This window comes from Erpetoichthys calabaricus, chromosome 2, assembly GCF_900747795.2.
Source record: "Erpetoichthys calabaricus chromosome 2, fErpCal1.3, whole genome shotgun sequence".
In the NCBI taxonomy this organism is placed as follows: domain Eukaryota; kingdom Metazoa; phylum Chordata; class Cladistia; order Polypteriformes; family Polypteridae; genus Erpetoichthys; species Erpetoichthys calabaricus.
Genome location: NC_041395.2, coordinates 144,222,349 through 144,244,019, shown reverse-complemented (window position 1 = coordinate 144,244,019; position 21,671 = coordinate 144,222,349). Strand labels below are relative to the sequence as shown.

Here is a 21,671-nt window from a genome sequence, read left to right as displayed (position 1 = left end):
ATCACTTTTTTAGGTAGCTTGCTCTCTGTTGCTGCAGTAGTTGGAATTCTAATGCGGCTTTGACAGGTTGGATGGAATGCCAGGTTATACCATGGGTGACTTATTACTCATCAAAGTAAAAAAAACAAAAAATACTAGCATGAGCTGACTCTGGGATATTTAAGATTTGATAACAAATGCTGGCCGATGACACGTGTTGTTTTTCATAGAAAAGGAAAAAAAAAAAAAACGATATAATGTATTTAGTTATTTTTTTGTGAGTAATAAGTAAAGAAAATAAATTGCTTTTAAAAGTAATGTTCCCCAAAACTGTTCGTAAATGAAATGTCAATTTTTATTGTCCCTTCTTTATATTAAAATTATTGGAGAAGGTTAATCTTCAATAATAAAGAAGTTTAAAAAGGTGTATTATTTTGCATATTGAAACAGATGTGTTTTCTTATTTTATATATAATTTTCATATTATTATCGAAAAGCAGAACATTACAGCAGCATACTACACTATCAATCAAATAATATAACACAATAAATCATTAATTTCAAATAAATCCATAGTAAACAAAGGAGAATGAAAAATACAATGCATAAAAACAAAACAATATTCAACCTCCACCCAAGAGGTGTTTTTCTTTACCAATTATCTAGCTCCCAGGTCTTGATGTGTTTATTGAAGTATGGCAGGATATAGTGCTTTTGCCATATGCATATTATTATTTCCTTATGTGCTTGTAAGGTGTGACATTATACTACTGACTTGCTGGCAAACTTTTAAATTTAAGGTTATTGTTAAATGTCTGATGGAATGAGGGTTTAGATTCCTCTTGTGACTTTTTTTACCCAGATAAACCATGGAAGCATAACCTGAAAGGTATGACATTCTGTGGGTATGTTACTACCAGAGGTACCAACTCTAAATCTAAAAGAAACTAAGAATATTCTACTATTGTTGCTGCAGAAGGTGATGCTGGGAAGTGCAGGAATAGTAAGAGATTTAATTTGGTTAATTAATTATCCATGTTGCCTTTAGCAATGCTGGTAATTAATTAAGTAATTTGGCAAGGCTCCAACTTTACCTTACCTTTCGTTGTTGTAGGAGGTAGTCTCCGACCGTTCCACTTATATCAAGGTAACTGAAATGCACATCTTTTAAGAAACGCAAAAATACATTTTATTGATAAGCACAAGAATTACAGAAATATGATACAGTAACTGCATATACTGTATATTAACATATTAAACATGACACAGACAGACTAGACAAACTAACATAAAAAAGAGGCTGGCTATTTACTTTTTATTTAGAGTTATAATTTATCTTGGCACAGATTAATAGTTTTGCAATACTAAGTCTTTAAAGATGATGTCCAAAGTTTCATGAGGTTGTTGTTGTTGCTGATCTTGCTTCAAATTACTCTGTTTGGTACACAAGTTTAGATGCTGAAGTTCCCTTCTTGAAGTAATATCTGCTTCACAGTCTTCTTAAAGTGCTGTCTTGGTAAAGGGGTCTCAGAAGTCTACAAAGAGAAAGAATTGTCAGTTTCCCTCAAAGAGGGAACGCCTTATCAGATATTTAGTTTCAGAGAGCAGGTTTCAGAGGATGCTTTGGAGTCTGTGAGAGCAGAGTGCCCCTAGGAGATCCACAGAGAGAGTGACCAGGAGTGTTCCCCTAAGAGTCCTCCTTTAAAGAGTGGTACAACTAGTTTTTGAGTAAATGTGCAATCTGTTGTTATTGAATTAAAGACATAAGACGTCTGATAAACAAGAGAAGCCATTTCATTCCATTCAGTTCATTTGTTTAACTGATAGCCAAGCTGTCCCAATAATCCATCCAGCTTTTTCTTAAAGGTTGTCAAGGTTTCTGCTTCAGCTCTAGGTCTCGGTAGTTTGTTCACGAGTCCCACAGCTCTTTGCTTAAAGAAATGCTTCCTGGTTTCAGTTTTAAATACATTTCCCCTTAATTTCTGCTGATGTCCTCAAGTATGTGATTCACCCGTAAGCTGAAAGAATGTTTCTGGATCTACTTTTTCAATGCCTTTTAGGACTTTAAATACCTGGATTAAGTCCTCACACAGTCTTCTCTGCTCAAGACTAAACAGGTTTAACTGTCTGGGTCTGCCAGAGTAAGTACATGTACTTAAGTCATGGGATGTTGTTCTCCTCTGTACAGCTTCAAGTGCTGCTATGTCTTTCTTGTACTGTGGAGACCAGAGCTGCACACCATACTCCAGATGTGGTCTTACAAATGCATTATTTAATTTGAGCATAACATCCAATGACTTAAATTCAAGTTTTTATTATATAATCTAACATTTTATTTTGCTTTTTTATTTGCTTCTCTGCATTGCAAAGGTGATAAAAATTATTTGTCAATATATACACCTAAATCCTTTTTAGAGGCTACTTCCTATATGATAGTGTCTCCCTTCTTGTATTTATAATTAATTTTCCTTTTATCCATGTGCAGTACTTTGCACTTTTCTGCTTTAAACTGCATTTTCCAGGAGTATGGCAAGTCCTGATGGTTGTCCAGGTCTTTTTGAATTTTTTTTTTGCTGCCTCCTCAGTGTCTGCCATCCCTCCAATTTTAGTGTCGTCTGTGAATTTGACAAATGTATTCACTTTACCAGAATAGTGTCATTAATATAAATCAGAAAAAAGTAATGGCCCAAGGACATGGTCCATGTGGAGAATTCTCCACTTATCTGTACTCTTTGTCTCGTGCCAGGTAACAAATTAGAGATCCAGGCTACCTCTGATGCCTACAACTTGAAGTTTCAGAATTAATCTTTGGTGTCGGATTGTATCAAAAGCTTTTTGAAAGTGTAAAGAAAATGACGTTGTTTGCTTTGTTTTTGTCAATGATTCTGGTTGCCTCTTCAAAAAAAAAGTAAATGATTGGTTTGGCAAGACCTTCATAAACCTCAGCTAGCTGCTGTCAGAATATTATTTTTGTTTAGGTAATTTTCTAATTTATTTCTTATTGTAGTTTCCTTATTGTAGTTTGCATGGCGCAGAAGTAAGACTAATTGGTCTGTAATTACTAGGATCCATTTTGTCTCCCTTCTTGAAGATAGGATTCACATTTGTAACTTTCCAGTCCTCAGGTACTTCTCCTTTCTGAAATTACTGCTGAAATATGCCTAATAGGGGTTAATTTATTTCAGTACAATTGGTAAGATCCCTTTAGGTTCAGGGGTTGTATTAGTTTTCTCTAATCTTCATGTCAGTAACTGATTTTTAAGAAAGTAAGGGTTTTGGTACAGCTATTATTTGGATTCAGTAGTACTGTGGAAAATTTCTCTTCTCTTTTTACAGTGTAGAAAGAGTGCATCTAATCTCTGATCTCACATATTATTCTACAGGGCAAAATAGAAGGAATAAGGTGGATGAAAGATGTAAGGGAGTAGACCGGCCCATCACTATCCTGTAATGGCACATGATATGAAATACTGGAGAGATGTCATGACAGTTGCTTTGATGATCTCAGTCATGAGGATAGAAACAGCCAAGAGGTCTACAAAAAGTTTATATGTAATAGTTCATCAAATATAAATGACAAATATAGAAAACTATGATATGTTTTATGCTGTGATAAAAGGATAATATTGTGTTGTTTTTACCTTAAACAGAAAATAATGTATATTGAACTTTCTTAGGCAGATGCTGGTTTGTGTTTTAAATTGATCTAATTTAATTAAAAGATTTTTGTCTCTTTTATGACTGTTACATCAGTAGCAGCTTATTGCTCACACTATGAATATTTTGCTTCTTCTTCAAATAACTTCAAACATAGATTTAAAGTAATTCTTAAGCATTTTAAGTCTTACATTTATATTTTGATATCTTTTCTTTAATATTCTACTTGTTTTGCCATAAGAATAAACTGAAATGAAGATTGAATCTTGCATCATGAATGAGCAGACTGGTCCAAACCAATCTTGTATGCTATGATCATTGTAGTGTCACTTCATCATAGTGATCAAATTATCATGTATTTGGTGGTGAGGAAAATTTTCTTGCAGGGCTTTTTTGTAAGATATGGTTACTTTACTAAGGAAGAGGGTCTGCTTATGAGCATCCTTTTCTTGTTGAGATCAAACGTGAATTTCTGGTTGAAGCTATGAATTGTGTCATTGGTGTGTGCTATAAAGAAGGAAAAAAAGTTTCTTTGAGATTGGCATGGCAAAGAATGCCATGGCCCATTTGCCATCAGCAAATGTGGCTGGATACTTTATGGTTTTTGACAGGGATCCTCTGATCAGGTTTTTTAAGGCTGATACCGATCACCTATTTCATGTCACTTGATAGGCCGATACTGACTCTGAATTTTTTTTTTCTTCATTCCTTTAAAAAACTTATTACACTAATCTCCTGCATAACCAGACAAACATAAGTTTTATGTCCTATATTAAAGTGTAATTTTATAATTAAAAGACCACAGGTGTTAAACTGTTCATTTTTTATTAATAAAATTAAATTCTATAGGCTTATAGTCTTTTATGGTGATCAGTCATCATAAAATACTAAAATAAATAAAAATCCTAAAATTCATGCTTTAACTATTAAAATATGTACAAACATATTTATCCATAATACATAAATACATGGCATAAAAGAAAATTAAATGCTTGTCATAATTACAAGCTGTCATACTGTTTTTTTTTTTTTTCTGTAATGTTCCTAATCTGCAACAAGGCTTAATTAAGAACACTAATTTTCAACAGTTCTCTAACATAAAATACACATATATATATATATATATATATATATATATATATATATCATATATACATACAGTATATATACAGTGTATATATATATATATATTTTGCAGTTGGAGATCCACAAAGGGAGAAAAAACGAATCACGTATCATAAAATAGTTTTATTCCTGAGCTTTCAACCCCTTCATCAGAGGATAATGCTTAGACTTACACGAATCAAAGGCAATATATAGCAACACATTTAGTGGGGGGGGTCGGGGGGGGGTGGAGGTGACTAAGTCCGTATGATCAGGGGGGGGGGGGTGTATAGTTTAATTAAAGTGCATATGTCCTTCTTAAGTTGGCATATGCTGGGGTTTATGTCCAAGTGTCTGTTGATGGCACTTTCATCTGATAGCCAAGACTCGGCCAACTCTCTGGCGCTTTTTGTACTGGCCTTAAATTTTACTTTTACGTTGTCCCAGTTGAATGTGTGTCCTGTCGATTTAGTATGTGCATATATCAAAGATAGTGCGTCCTTTCTTCTGACGGCGTTGCGATGTTCCTGTACACGTGTTGAAATTCTTTTTTGACGTTTGTCCTATGTATACAGCTGAGCAAGAATTGCATGGAATACTATAAACTACTGACTTAGTCACCGCCACCCACCCCCCCCCCCCCCCCCCAATACTGAATGTGTTGCTATATATTGCCTTTGATTCTTGTGAGTCTAAGCATTATCCTCCGATGAAGACCCCTGATAGGGGTTTGAAAGCTCAGGAATAAAACTATTTCATGATACGTGATTCGTTTTTTCTCCCTTTGTGGATCTCCAACTGCAAATATGCAAACCGTATCACAGACCTTCTCTTCCATATATATATATATATATATATATATATATATATATGTATATATATATATATACTGTATATATATACATATACTGTATATACAGTGATCCCTCGCTATATCGCTCTTCGCCTTTCGCGGCTTCACTCTATTGCGGATTTTATATGTAAGCATATTTAAATATATATCGCCGGATTTTTTGCTGGTTCGAGGATTTCTGAGGACAATGGGTCTTTTAATTTCTGGTACATGCTTCCTCAGTTGGGTTTGCCCAGTTGATTTCATACAAGGGACGCTATTGGCAGATGGCTGAGAAGCTACCCAACTTACCTTTTCTCTCTCTCTCCTCTTGCGCTGACTTTCTCTGATCCTGACGTAGGGGGTGTGAGCAAGGGGGGCTGTTCGCACACCTAGACGATACGGACGCTCGTCTAAAAATGCTGAAAGATTATCTTCACGTTGCTATCTTCTGTGCAGCTGCTTCCTGAAGCGACATGCTGCACGGTGCTTCGCATACTTAAAAGCTCGAAGGGCACGTATTGATTTTTGACTGTTTGTTTTTCTCTGCTCTCTCTCTCTCTCTCTCTCTCTCTCTCTCTCTCTCTCTCTCTCTCTCTCTGCTCCTGACGGAGGGGGTGTGAGCTGCCGCCTTCAACAGCTTTGTACCGGCGGTGCTTCGCATACTTAAAAGCCAAACAGCCCTATTGATTTGTTTGCTTTCCTCTGTCTTTCTGACAGTCTGTGCTCCTGACGCGCACTCCTTTGAAGAGGAAGATATGTTTTGCATTCTTTTAATTGTGAGACAGAACTGTCATCTCTATCTTGTCATGGAGCACAGTTTAAACTTTTGAAAAAGAGACAAATGTTTGTTTGCAGTGTTTGAATAACGTTCCTGTCTCTCTACAACCTCCTGTGTTTCTGCGCAAATCTGTGACCCAAGCATGACAATATAAAAATAACCATATAAACATATGGTTTCTACTTCGCGGATTTTCTTATTTCGCGTGTGGCTCTGGAACGCAACCCCCGCGATGGAGGAGGGATTACTGTATAATACATATACACACACACATATCTACACATATATATATACATAGTTTACTGTCAAATAATGCAAAGAGTACACGCACGTGTTTCGCCCTTATTTGGGCTCATCAGGCATACACACTCTACTGCACCCCCTCTCAGGGATTGAACCTTGGACGTCAGCATCAGAAGCGAAGCCTCTTTACACTGCGCCACGGCGTATGGTTCATTTATAATTATGTCAACACTAATGGCTTCTGCTATGTATATACTTTTATACAATTTTTGTGGACAATTTACGTGCCGCATATGGTACATGTGTTGAACATGATGGCAAACAGGTTGAGACATTCTTGTAATCATCTTGCACACATGAAGTATGTTTTGTGAATAAATTGTTTCCGCCATTCAAATGTTAACATAATTTTGACTCGCCATGCGTGTGTATATATATACTAGCTGATTACCCAGTGGCTTTCGCTCACTGAGTGCAAGGGAAAAAAACTAAAATGTAGTATTTATAAATAAGTTTGCTAATTACCAATGTTATTTTTGAACAAATAAAGAGCATTTACAATAAATAGAAATTATATAAATATTAATTATTAAGTAGTAAAACATTTTGATTAAAGAATTTGAAGAAGATATAAGAAGCGTATAAATTATTAAACAGTCGAAACATTAACATTTAAGAAGTAAAGATACCTGCTTCACAACCTTGCACTATGTGCCTGTGATTTAGCCCCCGCCTACTTGAGTGTCTTGCTCCATCATCACAATCCCCCTCGTGTTCTTAGATCCGCAGATCAGCTGCTCCTAACCGTTCCCAAGGTACGTTTTAAAGCTCGTGGTGAAAGGGCTTTTTTCTGTCGTTGCACCCATGCTCTGGAACTCCCTACCCTTAGTGGTTAGGCAAGCCGCTTCAGTCGCCACTTTCAAATCACGCCTAAAAACGCAACTTCTTCACATTGGCTTTTATTTCTTAATCTGTTTCATTTTCCACTTACTTTTCGCTATTTCTTTATTTTATTGGGTCCCCCGACCTGTTTTAGTATTCTCTGTTCTAATTCGCTCTTAATGTTTGTTTTTAACTTTTTGCTCTTAGTCTTACTTGTCTTAACTGTACAGCGCTTTGGTCAGTTGTAATGCTGTGTTTTTAAGCGCTTAACAAATAAATATGGTATGGTATGGTATGGTATTTAAGTGAAAAATTATTCTGAGAAATGTGGACGCTGCCTTTCCCGTGCTTAAGGGCAGAAGGTCCAAACATTCCCAAGTCTATTACTTAACATGAAGAGGTCGGTACATCATTTTAGATGTAAACCCTCCATTTTCTTAAAAGAATTCATCACAAAAGCAGCCTTGAATGTTACGGGGTTTTAGTGACCCGAATTCATCTTAAGGGACAGTAAGTAGCCGTGCACCGCAATTTACCAAGAGAGTCCCGCTTGAGTCGATTACACTTATTCGCAAAGTTTTCCACTGTCCCAGGAGCCGACGGGGGCACTTGCAGTGTGACAGTGCGAGAAGAGAGGGCGCTGCCTGAAACTGCGAAGCTGTTAACCCAGAGGAAAAGCCCGACATTCCGCGCCTCCCAGCGTCCACTTTGTTCTTACGACCCCTCGCTGCTGAAGGCAGTCTCGTCTTCACATTGTTTACAGCTCAGCGCAGTTAAAAAGTAGAAAGACGCAAAGCTGTTTTCTTCATCTCTCTTACTATCAAGGTGTAGAGCGTTCTTCTTAAGTTGAATGAGGAGCCCAACACACACAAAAACCTCCTACTCTTAGGAAAATGAATTCTATTAAGTACGGAACCCAACCGAACCTTAGCCCCAATTTGATATCCTCATCTGTAGTTGTCTTTTATGAATTTATACAAAGGAAATAATCACCCCAACAATTCTTTAACAATCAAAAAAGAATATAGTATAAATCAAGCAAAACAATAAACACCCTTTAAATCCTTGTCAAATCTATACTAATAAAAGGCAAAGCCCTCACTGACTGACTCATCATCACTAATTCTCCAACTTCCCGTGTAGGTAGAAGGCTGAAATTTGGCAGGCTCATTCCTACAGCTTACTTACAAAAGTTAGGCAGGTTTCATTTCGAAATTCTAGCGTAATGGTCATAACTGGAACTGTTTTTTGTCCATATACTTAATGGAGGAGGCGGAGTCACGTATCGCGTCATCACGTATTACGCCTCCTACGTAATCACGTGAACTGAAAACAAGGAAGAGATTTACAGCACGAGTCAAACGTGGGAACGAAGGTAAATGACGTTAATTGTTGAGTGTCTTTTAATACTGTGTAATTGTTGAGTGTCTTTTAATACTGTGTAAGCATACATATTAACACATGTGCAAATTAAACGTGTGCATTTACGGGGTGATTTCTCAGGCTCTAAAAGCTCGCCTTTTATTAAAAAGGTAAATGCAAACTCTTTTCATTCTGAAGGGCACAAACCACGTTACATTTCAGCCGTTAAACGCGCAAAAATGTCGGTACACCAGATAAATAAGCGCAACATATTATCAGTGTATTGTATGCTTACAATACATATAGAAATGTGTTAATCGTTAACTAATATTATGGGATGGTGTTTTTCGACTCGCGCCTTGATTTAAACAAATTGCATGTCTTGGTGGGTTTGCGTAGCTTAATGTCAATATCTTTACACGTCTTTTTAAGACTTAATTTAAAAAGGTTTTCTTTTCTTCTTAATTAAAATTTAAAAGCAATACTTCACCGCTGCGAAGCCCCTCTAGCGCTGACGGTCCTGAGGTTCGATTACGTAAGCGAGTGCAGTGAGTGTGTACGCCTGATGAGCCAAGAATAAGGGGAAAGACGTTGTCGTGTACCTCTTTTGCATTATTTGACAGTAAACTATTTTCATCCATTCTATGATCTGCTTCTCACAACTGAAGGCACCGTGGCTGATGTTACCTGACTTGCTGGCCAAACCATAAGCGTTACCTGGTAGGTAACCCACCCACTCATTTCACTCCCTTACGGGAATCGAACCTCGGACGTCAGCGCTAAGAGGCCAAGCCCCCTAAAATTGCGCCACGGCGTGTGGTTCGTTTATTTGACAGCATGTAGATCGGGGGTAATTACATTCACGGCATTCGTAGTCTGATTCACAATCTCATTGTATGGGTGGTTACCTACCAGGTAACGCTTATGGTTAGCCAGCAAGTCAGCTCGAAGTGATCACTCGAGTGGAAGGCAGCTTCACAAAAAAACAGAATCCTTAACAAACTGTTACTTGGTATATTTTCCCTCAATTTTAAAAGGTTTTCTTTTCTTCTTAATAAAAATTTAAAAGCAGTACTTCGTGGGGATTTGATGCGACTGACGCATACAGGACATATTCATGAGTGCAGGTACTTCGGAAAGAAAGCACGTGTAAACCTAAAGTTTAAATCTATATATATATATTTCAGCATGTCTGTCTGTTGGTTGGTTGGTTGGTACGTTTACATCAGTGTTTTGATTGGCTGAACGAAGCACTGGGAAGCGAGTGACCAATCGGATTAAAGAAAAGCTGAAGGAAGTCACTTGACTGAAGAAGACGAAAATGCAAAAAAGAAATAAGATTTTGGATATTTCAAGTGCTCAAACTACACCTCAAGAATTGCCAAAAACGAAGAAACCAAAAAGAATTTTTACTCAAGAACAAAATCTGTGGAATAAACAGCGACGTGCAGTACGACAATCAGCAAAGAGTGTTCAAATCTTGCAGCAGAGACAAATACATCAGTGTTTTGATTGCCTGAACGAAGCACTGGGAAGCCAGTGACCAATCGGATTAAAAGAAAAGCTGAAGGAAGTCACTCGACTGAAGAGACGAAAATGCAAAAAGAAATAAGATTTTGGATATTTCAGGTTCTCAAACTACACCTCAAGAATTGCCAAAAACGAAGAAACCAAAAAGAATTTTTACTGAAGAACAAAAACTGTGGAATAAACAGCGACGTGCAGTACGACAAGCAGCAAAGAGTGTTCAAATCTCGCAGCAGAGACAAAATGAACGCCAACCAGTTGCAGCTTACAGAAGCAACCGCACGGAAGAACAAACACAATTGGTTCACGAAATTGAGCGTTTGCGATTACAACAAAAACGTTCTACTGCCACTGAAATTGAAGTTGCTGAAACACGTGAACATGAACGGCAACGACAACAAGAAAGTCGGTCAAACGCAACTCAAGTTGAAATTGTTGAGAGAAGAGAACAAGAACGCGGATGCCGGAACAAAGTTAGGACCTAACACCACCTACTGTCCGCCTGGGTTCGAATCCCGATTCGTCGTGTGGCACAAATAACAAAAAACATTTTATTACTAAATTTAATCATGGTACAAATAATTTTGCACTTAATGACTTTTACCCTGCAACACTGATAAAAGTTGCCTGCAGCCCGTCCTTGACGGGCACGACTTACCTAGTTAAGTTCATAGACCTACAAAAGGTTGCATTGATTTAAGGCAAGATTGCTTTTCTCATGTACAACTATACGTTGCATTCTTAACAGCAAGCTTGCACGGCTTGGTCATATTACAACCGGAGTGCTGAACTGACAACGTCGTATACAAACAGAACTATAACAATCGTAATAAACAAAAAAAAAAAAAAGCGAACAACCCTTGGATTTAATAAAAACGCTCCTTCCTTGGCGAAGCAAGGAAAAAGGAAGACCTTATATGGCGTTCGTTTATAAAACAGCGGAAAAGCTGTGTTAAGGCTGCTTCACAAAAAAACATCTCTTTAAGAAAGGAAGATGTAATGATACTTGATTTAAACAATTCCATGTCTTGGTGGGTTTGCGTAGCTTATTGTCAATATCTTTACACCTGTTTTTAAGACTTATTGACTGAAACGGGCTTTCACGAAAAAAGTTAGGGCTTTGCTACAGGATACACCCTCCACAAGTTAAGGAAGTAAAAATAAAAGTGTATATTTCTGTTTTATTTAAACCTTTTAAGTTTGTATGCATAGCCCCATTTGGCTGTTTTAGTTTTTTTTTTTCTTTCTTCAGTAATATTTAATCTCCTTAAAGAAAAAGAACATATGCATTTTACTTTTTTTGTATCTCTTTAGTAATATTTTAGTGTAAAAGGATAACCAGTATTTAAAACCTTTTATGTTACTTTATAAATTTATTTTACACAATGTTGAAAAATTAATAAGAAAGCTACATATTTTGGCAGCTGCTGCTTTAATTTTCAATGAAATGAAAAAAGCTCTCCAAGAGAAACCTCAATGAAGAAGAAACAGTTTGCACTATCTAAAAAGGAGAAACCCTCATTTATAAAGGTTTGCTGCAGATGACTTAACTGAAAATAAATGAATAGTTCCTATGTGTATAATACATATTTATCTATTTTACTTAATGCCTTTATTCCAGCAACTTGCAACATCTGAGGTACAATTTGTTACATTACTTTTGTTTTTTGCAGCACAGGCAGGTGAAGTGACTTCCTCAGGGTCACACAGTGGTGTCAGTACCAGGATTTGAACTGACAAGCTCCGGGTTTGCTGAAATATTACTGAAGAAAGAAAAAAAAACGAAAACGGGCAAATAGGGCTATGCATACAGATGTCCATTCATCCATTATCCAACCCGCTATATCCTAAATACAGGAGCCAATAAGTAGATATGTATATATACAGTATATATATATATATATTTATATATATATATATATATATATATATGTGAATGTATGTATGTATGTATATATGTATGTCTATATTTATATGTATATATATATATGTAGATATGTAAATTTGTATATGTATATATATATATATATGTATATGTGGATGTGTATATGTATATATATATATGTATATGTAGATATGTGTATATGTAGATATGTATATATGTTTATGTATATATATGGTTACATAACCTCTTTAACACACTACTTCTCCGCTGCGAAGCGCAGGTATTTTGCTAGTCTATAATAACTACACAAACCCTAATTAATATGCCACCCCCTTAAACACTCTATAATATACTCCCCAGAAACGGCGAAACAGCAAAGAAAGAAAGCAAGCAAGGAAAAGAAACGCAAAATTACCCTATTTACAAACAGCACAAATATATTCACAGTACTTAAACCTATATTACATCTATATACAAATATAAATTAGAAACACACACAATCCCCACACGTTCCCCAGTCTCTTTTATATTAACTTTGTTTTAAAGTCTAAATTCACACGGCCTGGGAAATCTGTAATGAATCCAGTGATCAAGTCAGATACGTTCCGCTGACTCGTATACTGAATTTAAATGTAAAAGAAGCGATCTCACCGGCCTGGCAACGATTCCTTTGTTGAAGGAAGAAGTCCGTCTCATCCGGGTGTCTCGCCGTTAGCGTCTGTCCATGGCCAACGCCCGCGCCATAAAAGCAAAGTAAAGTTGTGTGCTCCGAAGGTCCTTCTAGGTTAACCGGCACTCCTTCTCCGTGCACCAACCGTCCTTATTATGGAGTCTCACTTGCTTTACTGCTGGCTTCTTCTTTACATTCACCTTCCCAGCTCCTTATTTAAAGTCTTTTGCTTTTTTTCAATATCAGTAAAATAACTCTCACAGAAATAATAAGTTCCTATATTATAATATGTTCTGTGGTCATACGTAATTTCCGTTACCCGTGGTCATACGTCATTTCCGTCTCAAACACGAAAAGAATTTTATTTATATAGATATATGTGATGTTTGAGTCAATGTCCTGCACCACAAAGACGAGGCTAACTGTCTGTTTTTTAGCAAAACCAGCTTTATTCAACTCAAAGCAGGACCAGCAAAGTTATTTATTGTAGCGGGATCTACCATTCTACTAAACACAGACACAGCAAACAGGCAGGGTCGGGGCAAGGTCAGTGGCCAAGTTATAATGTTCCTTGCATCACCCATCGGGTGACCAGCACTTTGCATGTGGCAGCGGTCAGCTTGTAGTTGTTCCTGTGCTGCTGCAAATCTACGGTTGCCTAGGCAACGGACAAACAAACCTGAACAAACGTGGCAGTCGTGCTTCTTCGTGTCGTCCCATTAGGGAGCGCCTCAAAAGTGTTCAGAAGTCTCACAATATATATATAAATATATTCTCACACATTTATTTAATTGATATTAGCTTAAATCTAAATATACATGCACTTATATCGTTTTAAATCATTAATTTCATTACAGCTTTTTGCTGTTAAAATATACATTAACTATATATATATACAGGTGTGTTTTTTTTCAGTGTATCAACTAGACATTCGTACTTCTTGAGGTGTAATTATAAAATATCAATTATCATTTTAATTATGCAGTACTTGTTTATTAGCAAAACTTATGCTGTATGACACACAGCAACAAATAATAAACACAGTACAAATCAAATCAAGACTTTTTTAAGTAAAAATCGGTTGATCGACTAGAGTATCCCAAGTTTTTAAGTTAAAATGGTTTGGCAGTTTGGCTGACTGTTGAATAATATACTTTTTCCACAATTTCATATTGTGAAATTTGTGTTATGAACTATATGTTGTAGTAGTGCATTATATTTTATGATTTTGAATTGTTGCTTTTGTTATGCAATAATAGCAGGGTTCCTGGTGCTGCCTGAGGGTGAATAAAGCGCAAGTGCAGTCCTTAAAACATTCCCTTGGGGGGAAATATTTTGACTCCAATCCGAAATTTCACTAACTAAACCAATCATGGGGTGCAACTTTGTATGTCTGTGCCAAGTCTCAAAAATACTTCCTTACAGCACTTTCCTAATAAAGTGCAGCTGTGATCACTAATTAAAGTTTCACAGGGTGAAACATTTCAGAATAAAACACAGCCTATGGTCTTCCCCTGTGGAAATGGTGAATCTGAGCAAATTGTCTTAGAGATAAGTTCAACAGTGTTTTTTTTTTTAATCAGACAAGCACACATTTAGTTTTATGTATACTAGGAGATATCTGTACATTATATATACAGATAAATAAACCTAAAACTGAAAGTAAGTGCAAGCAGTAACATTTCTTAAACATGCATTTGTCCAGCATAGACCTGATGCATATGCATTAAGAAAAAGTAAAATATTTATTAAACTTGTTTTGGGGTGGGAGGAAAAGGTAGATTAGTTCTTCATTTGGGTATCAGAATGGTACATTGGTTTGGGCTACTGACACACAACTTCAGGGGCTTGGGTCCAAATCCTGGGACAGTTAGTATTTATATAAAGTTTGCATCTTTTTTTTTTTAGTCTCATTGGTCTTTTCTGCATACTTTGGTTTTGTCTTAGATGCCAAAAATGTGCATGCTTGGTTGATTGGTGATTCAGAGAGACTGAGTGTAGATAGGTTTCCTGTACACAATTGTGTCTTGATAAATAGAGCTTTTCTATACCCTTATACCCAATTCTGTCGGCTGTGAGTCCTAGCATCTAGGTTTAGAAAATGGAAGAGGAATTAATGTTTAACACTTTTAACGATTCTTCCAGTCTGTAATTTTTCTTTGCTTAATTGAATAAACTTTTTTTCATGGTAGGAAACATATCCTTGGGTGATGTACAATTTTTATTTGCTTCTGCATCTTTGTTTGTCGGCTGAAAATTTAGAATGGTGTATGTCACTGCAGACGTAGATCAGTCCTGTTTATCAGTCATTTTGGCTGGTTTCAGTATTTTAGAAAATTCTGTTATACAGCCAGAATAAATTTTACAAGTACAGTATATGACAAAAGATGGAGAATGTGAACCAATTTGAAAAAAAAACTCATACTGTAATGAGAATCTATACTAATTTACAGTAAGTGATACAAATAAGCATCCTTGTAGTGTCTTTTGAAGTATTTGTTCATCTGTAGGTTTTTTGTTATTTATTTTGTATTTTATTTTATATGCTATTTTTTCAGTGGTCAGTCACTAACATTTTTGTTTCATGCAGAAACAAACAGAAAAATCAAAGTTTTGGTTACATAATACAATTTTAAATGTTGTCCTCTTCTATGGTACTTGGGTTCAAAGCCTCCAGCTGATTGCTATCTGTGTGGTGAATCCATGCCTGCATGGATTTTTCTACAGGCACATTGCATTCTTCTGACTGTCTCCCAAAATGTATGTGTTAAGTTAAATTTCAATTTCCTAATTGGCCTTGTTCTCATTTGAGTGAAAGCCTTGTACAGGGTTGGTCCTGATTTGTGCCTTCTCTTGCCAGGAAAAGCTCTGGTCATCCATGACATTGAATTAGATTGAGCAGGTTTGAGAATGGGATTATGTTACTTAACATTGCAAGGAGAAAAGTGAAGTGGAAGAGTAATTTTTCTTTCAATTGGTGTCTTTAGCTCTTTCTAAAACATGATTTGAAATTGAGAAAATGGTTTTCCAGGGGCTTTCCTCCACCTGTTTTATTATAATTTTCTTACAAGAACTTATCTTTAGTGAAGATCACTTTGAATAGAAAACTGAAAGTAAATGAAGAAATATTTTGGAAATATTTAAAAAGATGGTGGTCATTTAATAAACTTAAAAAAATGATTTAAATTAATAATATTTATAAGTAAACTACAAGTTTTCTGCTTTTAAAATTTCATATGACTGAATTAAATGTGGTTGAAAAGTAAAGTCAGAAATGCACAATATATGAATATTGAAGCCAATACTCTAGTAATGTTGAAATTTTAGTTAAGATTTGCCTTTAGATAGATAGATAGATAGATAGATAGATAGATAGATAGATAGATAGATAGATAGATAGATAGATTTATTACTAATTTACTATTTGCTTTTACAAGACTATTTGTAACTTTATATTTATTAGATACAACATGTGGTAACACATTCCTGCTTTTCTAATTTATCCTTTAACTATGTGCATTGCTAATTAATGTGTGTTTCGTGACAGCTTAGTTATTCTGTACAGCAGTGATTTACTCCATAAACTAAGGTTAACTAAATGAGGCACACATGGAGGCCATAGCTTCATTATATTATGATTGTACCCTGCCTTTATAATTTGTCTTAACAGCCTTTGTTTGATAATTTTACATTTTTTAGATATTTTGTTTTTCTAAGTTTAGAATTATTTATGTTGGTGTTCAGTACATTATATGGATGTACTGTATATGTTTTTTGTGTCTGACTATGACCTGCGGTAACAGGCTTCCCATACAGGATGACTGTTTTCTTACCCTCCTTACTGTCACAATAGACTCTCAGCTGTATGACCCAGAATGGATTTAATAAAGTATTAAAATAAATAAACCTGAAACATCACATTTACCAAACATTATCCATACAGAGTGCTATTGTAGACATTACAAGTATATCAAGCTCTTTTATACCTGAGAAAAAGTGTGTTTTTGTTCTTTGTATATGACTTCTAATGTTTTTTTTCAATTTTGTTTTGCTTGATAACAATGTAAATATTATGAAAATTTCATAATATTCAGTTTTAATTGCCAAGATCTAATATGTCTGGATGTGTCCCAATTAAGTAAATGGATAATGAGTGAGTGGCTGAGTAAACATGAAATAGTCCAGGTTTTATTCAACAGAAATTTATGTGAAGAGGCACAGTCATTATAATGTACTTTTAATACAAGTAATTACTTTATCTGTATTGTACTGGATAGGCAAATTTTTCCTTACACCCATTACTGGTACATTAAGCTCTCACACCCCAAATTCATGAATTTGATTATTACAAAATCAATGTATAATTAGAAAAACTGCTTTATTTTAATAGAAAGTTCATCGTAGTAATCACTCATTATAATTGTAAAGAAAATTATGAAGTAAGTATAACGAAAACACATTAGAATTAGTGTTCTTTAAGGGAATGATGCATGTGATACTAGTAAAGATTTGGCACATCTCTTAACTGTATATTGGCACACTATAGATGGCACAGTAACTACAGGCTACTATGTAACTTAAGTTTATTGGGAGACTTAACATAAAATGTTACCTTTTCCCCTTTTTACAGATTTTTGGCGACCATCTTGTCTTCTCGATACCTATACCAAATGCAATGATGAATGCAGTTCCCCTCGTTTCGATACTGCAAAGGGTATCCATTATAAATCTTGGAGTTTTTAAAAAGTCTGATCAGCAATTAAATTGAAAACAAAATAATCTTGCATCTGTGCTAGCTTCATTGATTTTTTGTTTTTGTTTTTTTTTGCAGCATTTGTATTGTAAAGGACATCCAGAAATGAGCACCACGGTAAGAGGTTGCAGCCATGCTAATGTGCAATTCTTGTTTTCAATCCTGTGTAGCCCTGTTTTGCTGGGTAAAATAATCAGTTTTTGAGCTTCAGTACAAGAATAGTCTTTGCACCTTGACTCTCAGTCTTAAGAGTACTGGAAAAACTGCAAATTAGAACAAAAAGGCATTTTCACCTTTAGAACAGGGACAGCAACAGGAAACAAGTGCTAGATATTTTTAAATGTTATTCTTGTTTCTGGAAGCAGTCCTGGTTTGGCTGCTACACAGTAGTATATTTGCCAGTCCTTGTGACGGCACTTATTTCAACTTGTACTGTTTTATGAAAGTAAAATGTGTTTTCTCAATTAGATTTAAGAGGGTGAGGACTGCTTACCATAACACTGCAGCTTATTCAGGAACTGCTTCCGATACGCTTGAATAGTAAGAGCTCTAAACCAGCTTAAATCTCAAGGACCCTTCACTGGGGATATTCCATAAGGGGAATTTTTTTTTTTCGGACTTGGCTTTTTTACATATCTCTGTTTACAGACTAAAAAGGTTATACCAAAAGGTATGTTGTGGCATCGCTAAATAGTACCAGGTTTAATGGTTCGTAAACTTATTGTTAATATTATTATTATTATTATTAAATTTATTACGCTATGTACTTTTCTTAACGACAATGATGCGTCTTAATGCCTAAGTTTTTTCTTCTGCTTGTGATATTCCAGCCTATAAAGTGGCAGTATATGATAGTGTTGTATTGTGGATTCGATTGTTTTGTTTACATCAGTGATTTCCTCATCCGGAAATTGTAGGGTACTGTAAAAGATATGAGGCATAAATGGGAACCATTCAGTGTGTGCTGTGTGCTCTGTTGCAGTTTGGAAGGCAGCAACCTGGATGCCTTGCTTAAGACAAAGACTAGCTTCAGGTAATTCAGCTTCTCTTTCCTATGTAAGTCGCCGATTATGGTATTGAGAAAGGGGGAGCTGACGGATCATTCCAGACTAATCGAATCTATGAATGAAAAAAACGTTTAAGTGATGCAGACTAAAGAAGGGTTAGTGTAGTTTTTCATAGGGTTAACATTTTCCAAATTACTGAGATGCAAGATTGAAAGTGAAGGGCGCGCTCCTTGTTGAGGGGAAAGTGTTAGAGAGCGGTCCTAATGCGGAATCTCATTAAAGCAACTGTCAGGATTCTTCTATTTTACCATCACCTCGCTTATTCCGTAAGAGCTAAACTGTCGTTTCGAGTGAGTGTACCGCCAAAGAGGCATTTACAAATAAATGAAAAATGTCACAATTGATTTCACTCCTCCAAGAGTGCAGCGTGTCAGCTTTGTCACAAACTGTCTTTGTTGTTCTCTCTCTTTCAGGTCCTGCTGCTGGACGTGCTCGATAGTTTTTGACGGGTTTTTGGGCCCTTTTTTTTTTTTATTTAACCCTGGGTAAGCCCCCTGATGATGGTCTTCAATTGAAGCTCTTTTTAATGGCTTTGGCTATTCTGCTGTAAGTGCCTTGTGCATTACCATAAGGTAGGAGGTGGGTGCAAACATTAATAAAATTACACTCAAAATACCAACCCCTGCACACATTTCTGTAAAGGAAAATAGTGCATTTGGCAACATGTATTTCTTTTCAAACTGAGCTGGTGATGACTTTGTGCAGTAATAGATTTTAATGTATGTCAAAGCTTTTCTTAGTACTACAGCACTAACATCACATTCTGCTGTATTTATTTTTTGTATAGCTATAAAGGTGCTTTATGTGCAGTAACTTGTAAGTTTAGAACAGTGTAGCACAAATGGTGCTATGCTATAATCGGTCCGATGATGAAACACTTAAAATCCCTATTTCAGTACCTTCTTATTCTGTACTCCCGCAGTATGTCATAACCTAGCAGCACTGAGAATCTCAAAATTACACAGCTGAGAAGTATAAAAGCAGTTTTATTTGATTAAAATGAGTGAGTTCCTTTTTAAGTGAGTTATGGGTGTGGTAATTTGCAATTAATATTCTAAACTGTAAGAACCTAAATTTGAAATCTTCTTTTACATATGTATTAACATTTACTAAGCAGAAGGTGTTTGGGCATAAATATCAGATTACCCACATGGAGGTCTTGTTTGCATCGCAACATTTGTTGATTAATACTGTATAAGCATAAGAAGGGTTAATTTAAAAATTTACTTGGTTATCACAAATGTGCTTTCATATGTACAAATCAGCTTTGGCTGATTCTGTATTACACCATTATGTGAAATATCAATGTTTACAGAAGTTTTTTACTTTTATTTATCATAACATGCATTATAATGCATAAAGTAAAATTTACAAACATAGTCTTCAGGGAAATGTAGTTTCCTGATAATGTAAGGTGTCTATAAAATTCTTTTCAGAAGTATTATCACTGGTTATCACTAAAGTTTTTTTGGAGTAAGGATGATGTGGCACATCCTGTAATGTTAAATAATAACAGTTAAGTAAATTGCCTTACTTAGTCAACTTTCAAATGAATATTATGAATTTTAAAGTTTTTATAAAAATTTCTTTAAGTTACATCTAAATAAAACCAAAGAATAACTGAAAGGTCATAATTAAGAAATGCATTTTGGACCTTTGGAGGTTTCTTTCTTTTTGTAATATATCATTTTGTAAGGTAAAAAATAAGGTGCAGTAACAAAGTGCTTTGGGTTTTGTGTTTAAATGAAAAATGTGATGGTGGTAATATATTTTATTTAGAAAACAGTGTATGACTGCTAGTTACTCATACATTTAATATGAGCTTATAATAAGGAAGTCAATCTGAAAGTGTCCCAGAGGTCTAAATAATATGTATTAAATATCCATATAGACTTTATAAATATTCAGTGAATAAATGCAGTATGAGTATTTTGTTTTTTAAAAGGTGCAGTCTTTATTAAATTTTAACTCACTGGAGGTCTTTATAGGGCAGGGGTCTCATTCAGGGTCAGTTTATTGTACCTCCTTAACAGGTGTCTATTAATGCAACATTTTTTGGATTTTCAGCTTTGTTTTCAGTGTTTGGCATATTTTGTACATTTAAAAAATTTTTATTATTTTGTTTACTTTGTCAGATGGGGCATGCTGTTAATGTATTATATATAAAGTAAAAAACAATAATTTGTTGATCTTGACCATGCACTGCCTTTGAAGAATTTGCATGTTTTGCTCATATCTGTTTTGTTTTTTTTGAATGATACTCTGCTGTTCCTTACAAATTCCAAGGACTTACACGTTATGTTAATTGATTACTATATATGTATGTATATAATATGGTATTTTAATAAGCTGTATTAAGCCAATTTATTATTTTCAAACTTATAGTCTCTATTACCATTTACAGAATAAAGTTCTCTTTTTTAAAAACAGACAGTATCAAATATGAATTCATGCTCAAAAGTCTCTGTTTAACACAGTGAGTGCTGTCTTCTTTGACTAGCAGAGCAGAATATTGAGATTCCAACTGTTTAAATAACATTTCCTGGCAAGACTAAGCTGGTAACTTTGTGCTTTAAAGTCCAACATCCTAGTCAATATCCTGCACTTCTTTTAATGATATATATATCTTTCTGAGGTTCTCACTATTGCCCTGTCAATGTTCTGAACCAGCTTATTCTATTAATAGGCTACAGGGACCAGAAACGTATCCCAGCAGTATAGGGCAGAAGGCTGGATGAACATCAGCCCAACACAGGGCACACTAATTCAATTTTGATTTGTCAGTCAACCGGAGATGCACTTTTTTTGTTATGGAAGTAAAATTGACTGCCAGGCAAAAAAATGCAAACACAGGAAGTGCATGCTTTTTGTGACACCAAGTAACAGAAAGTGTGAAAGAACAACAAAATAATCATTTAGAGCAATAATG

At 35.4% G+C, this 21,671-nt stretch overlaps 1 protein-coding gene across 1 annotated transcript in view; it reads left to right on the top strand.

Annotated features, from left to right (window-relative positions):
• The window catches only part of LOC114646412 (inactive N-acetylated-alpha-linked acidic dipeptidase-like protein 2), a 1,943,185-nt gene that overhangs the window by 78,448 nt on the left and 1,843,066 nt on the right, over positions 1-21,671 (top strand). The window contains exons 2-3 of the mRNA XM_051923949.1: positions 17,754-17,792; positions 19,156-19,288. The gene's annotated coding sequence lies outside the window, so the exon portion shown is untranslated. The remainder of the gene's footprint in view (positions 1-17,753; positions 17,793-19,155; positions 19,289-21,671) is intronic.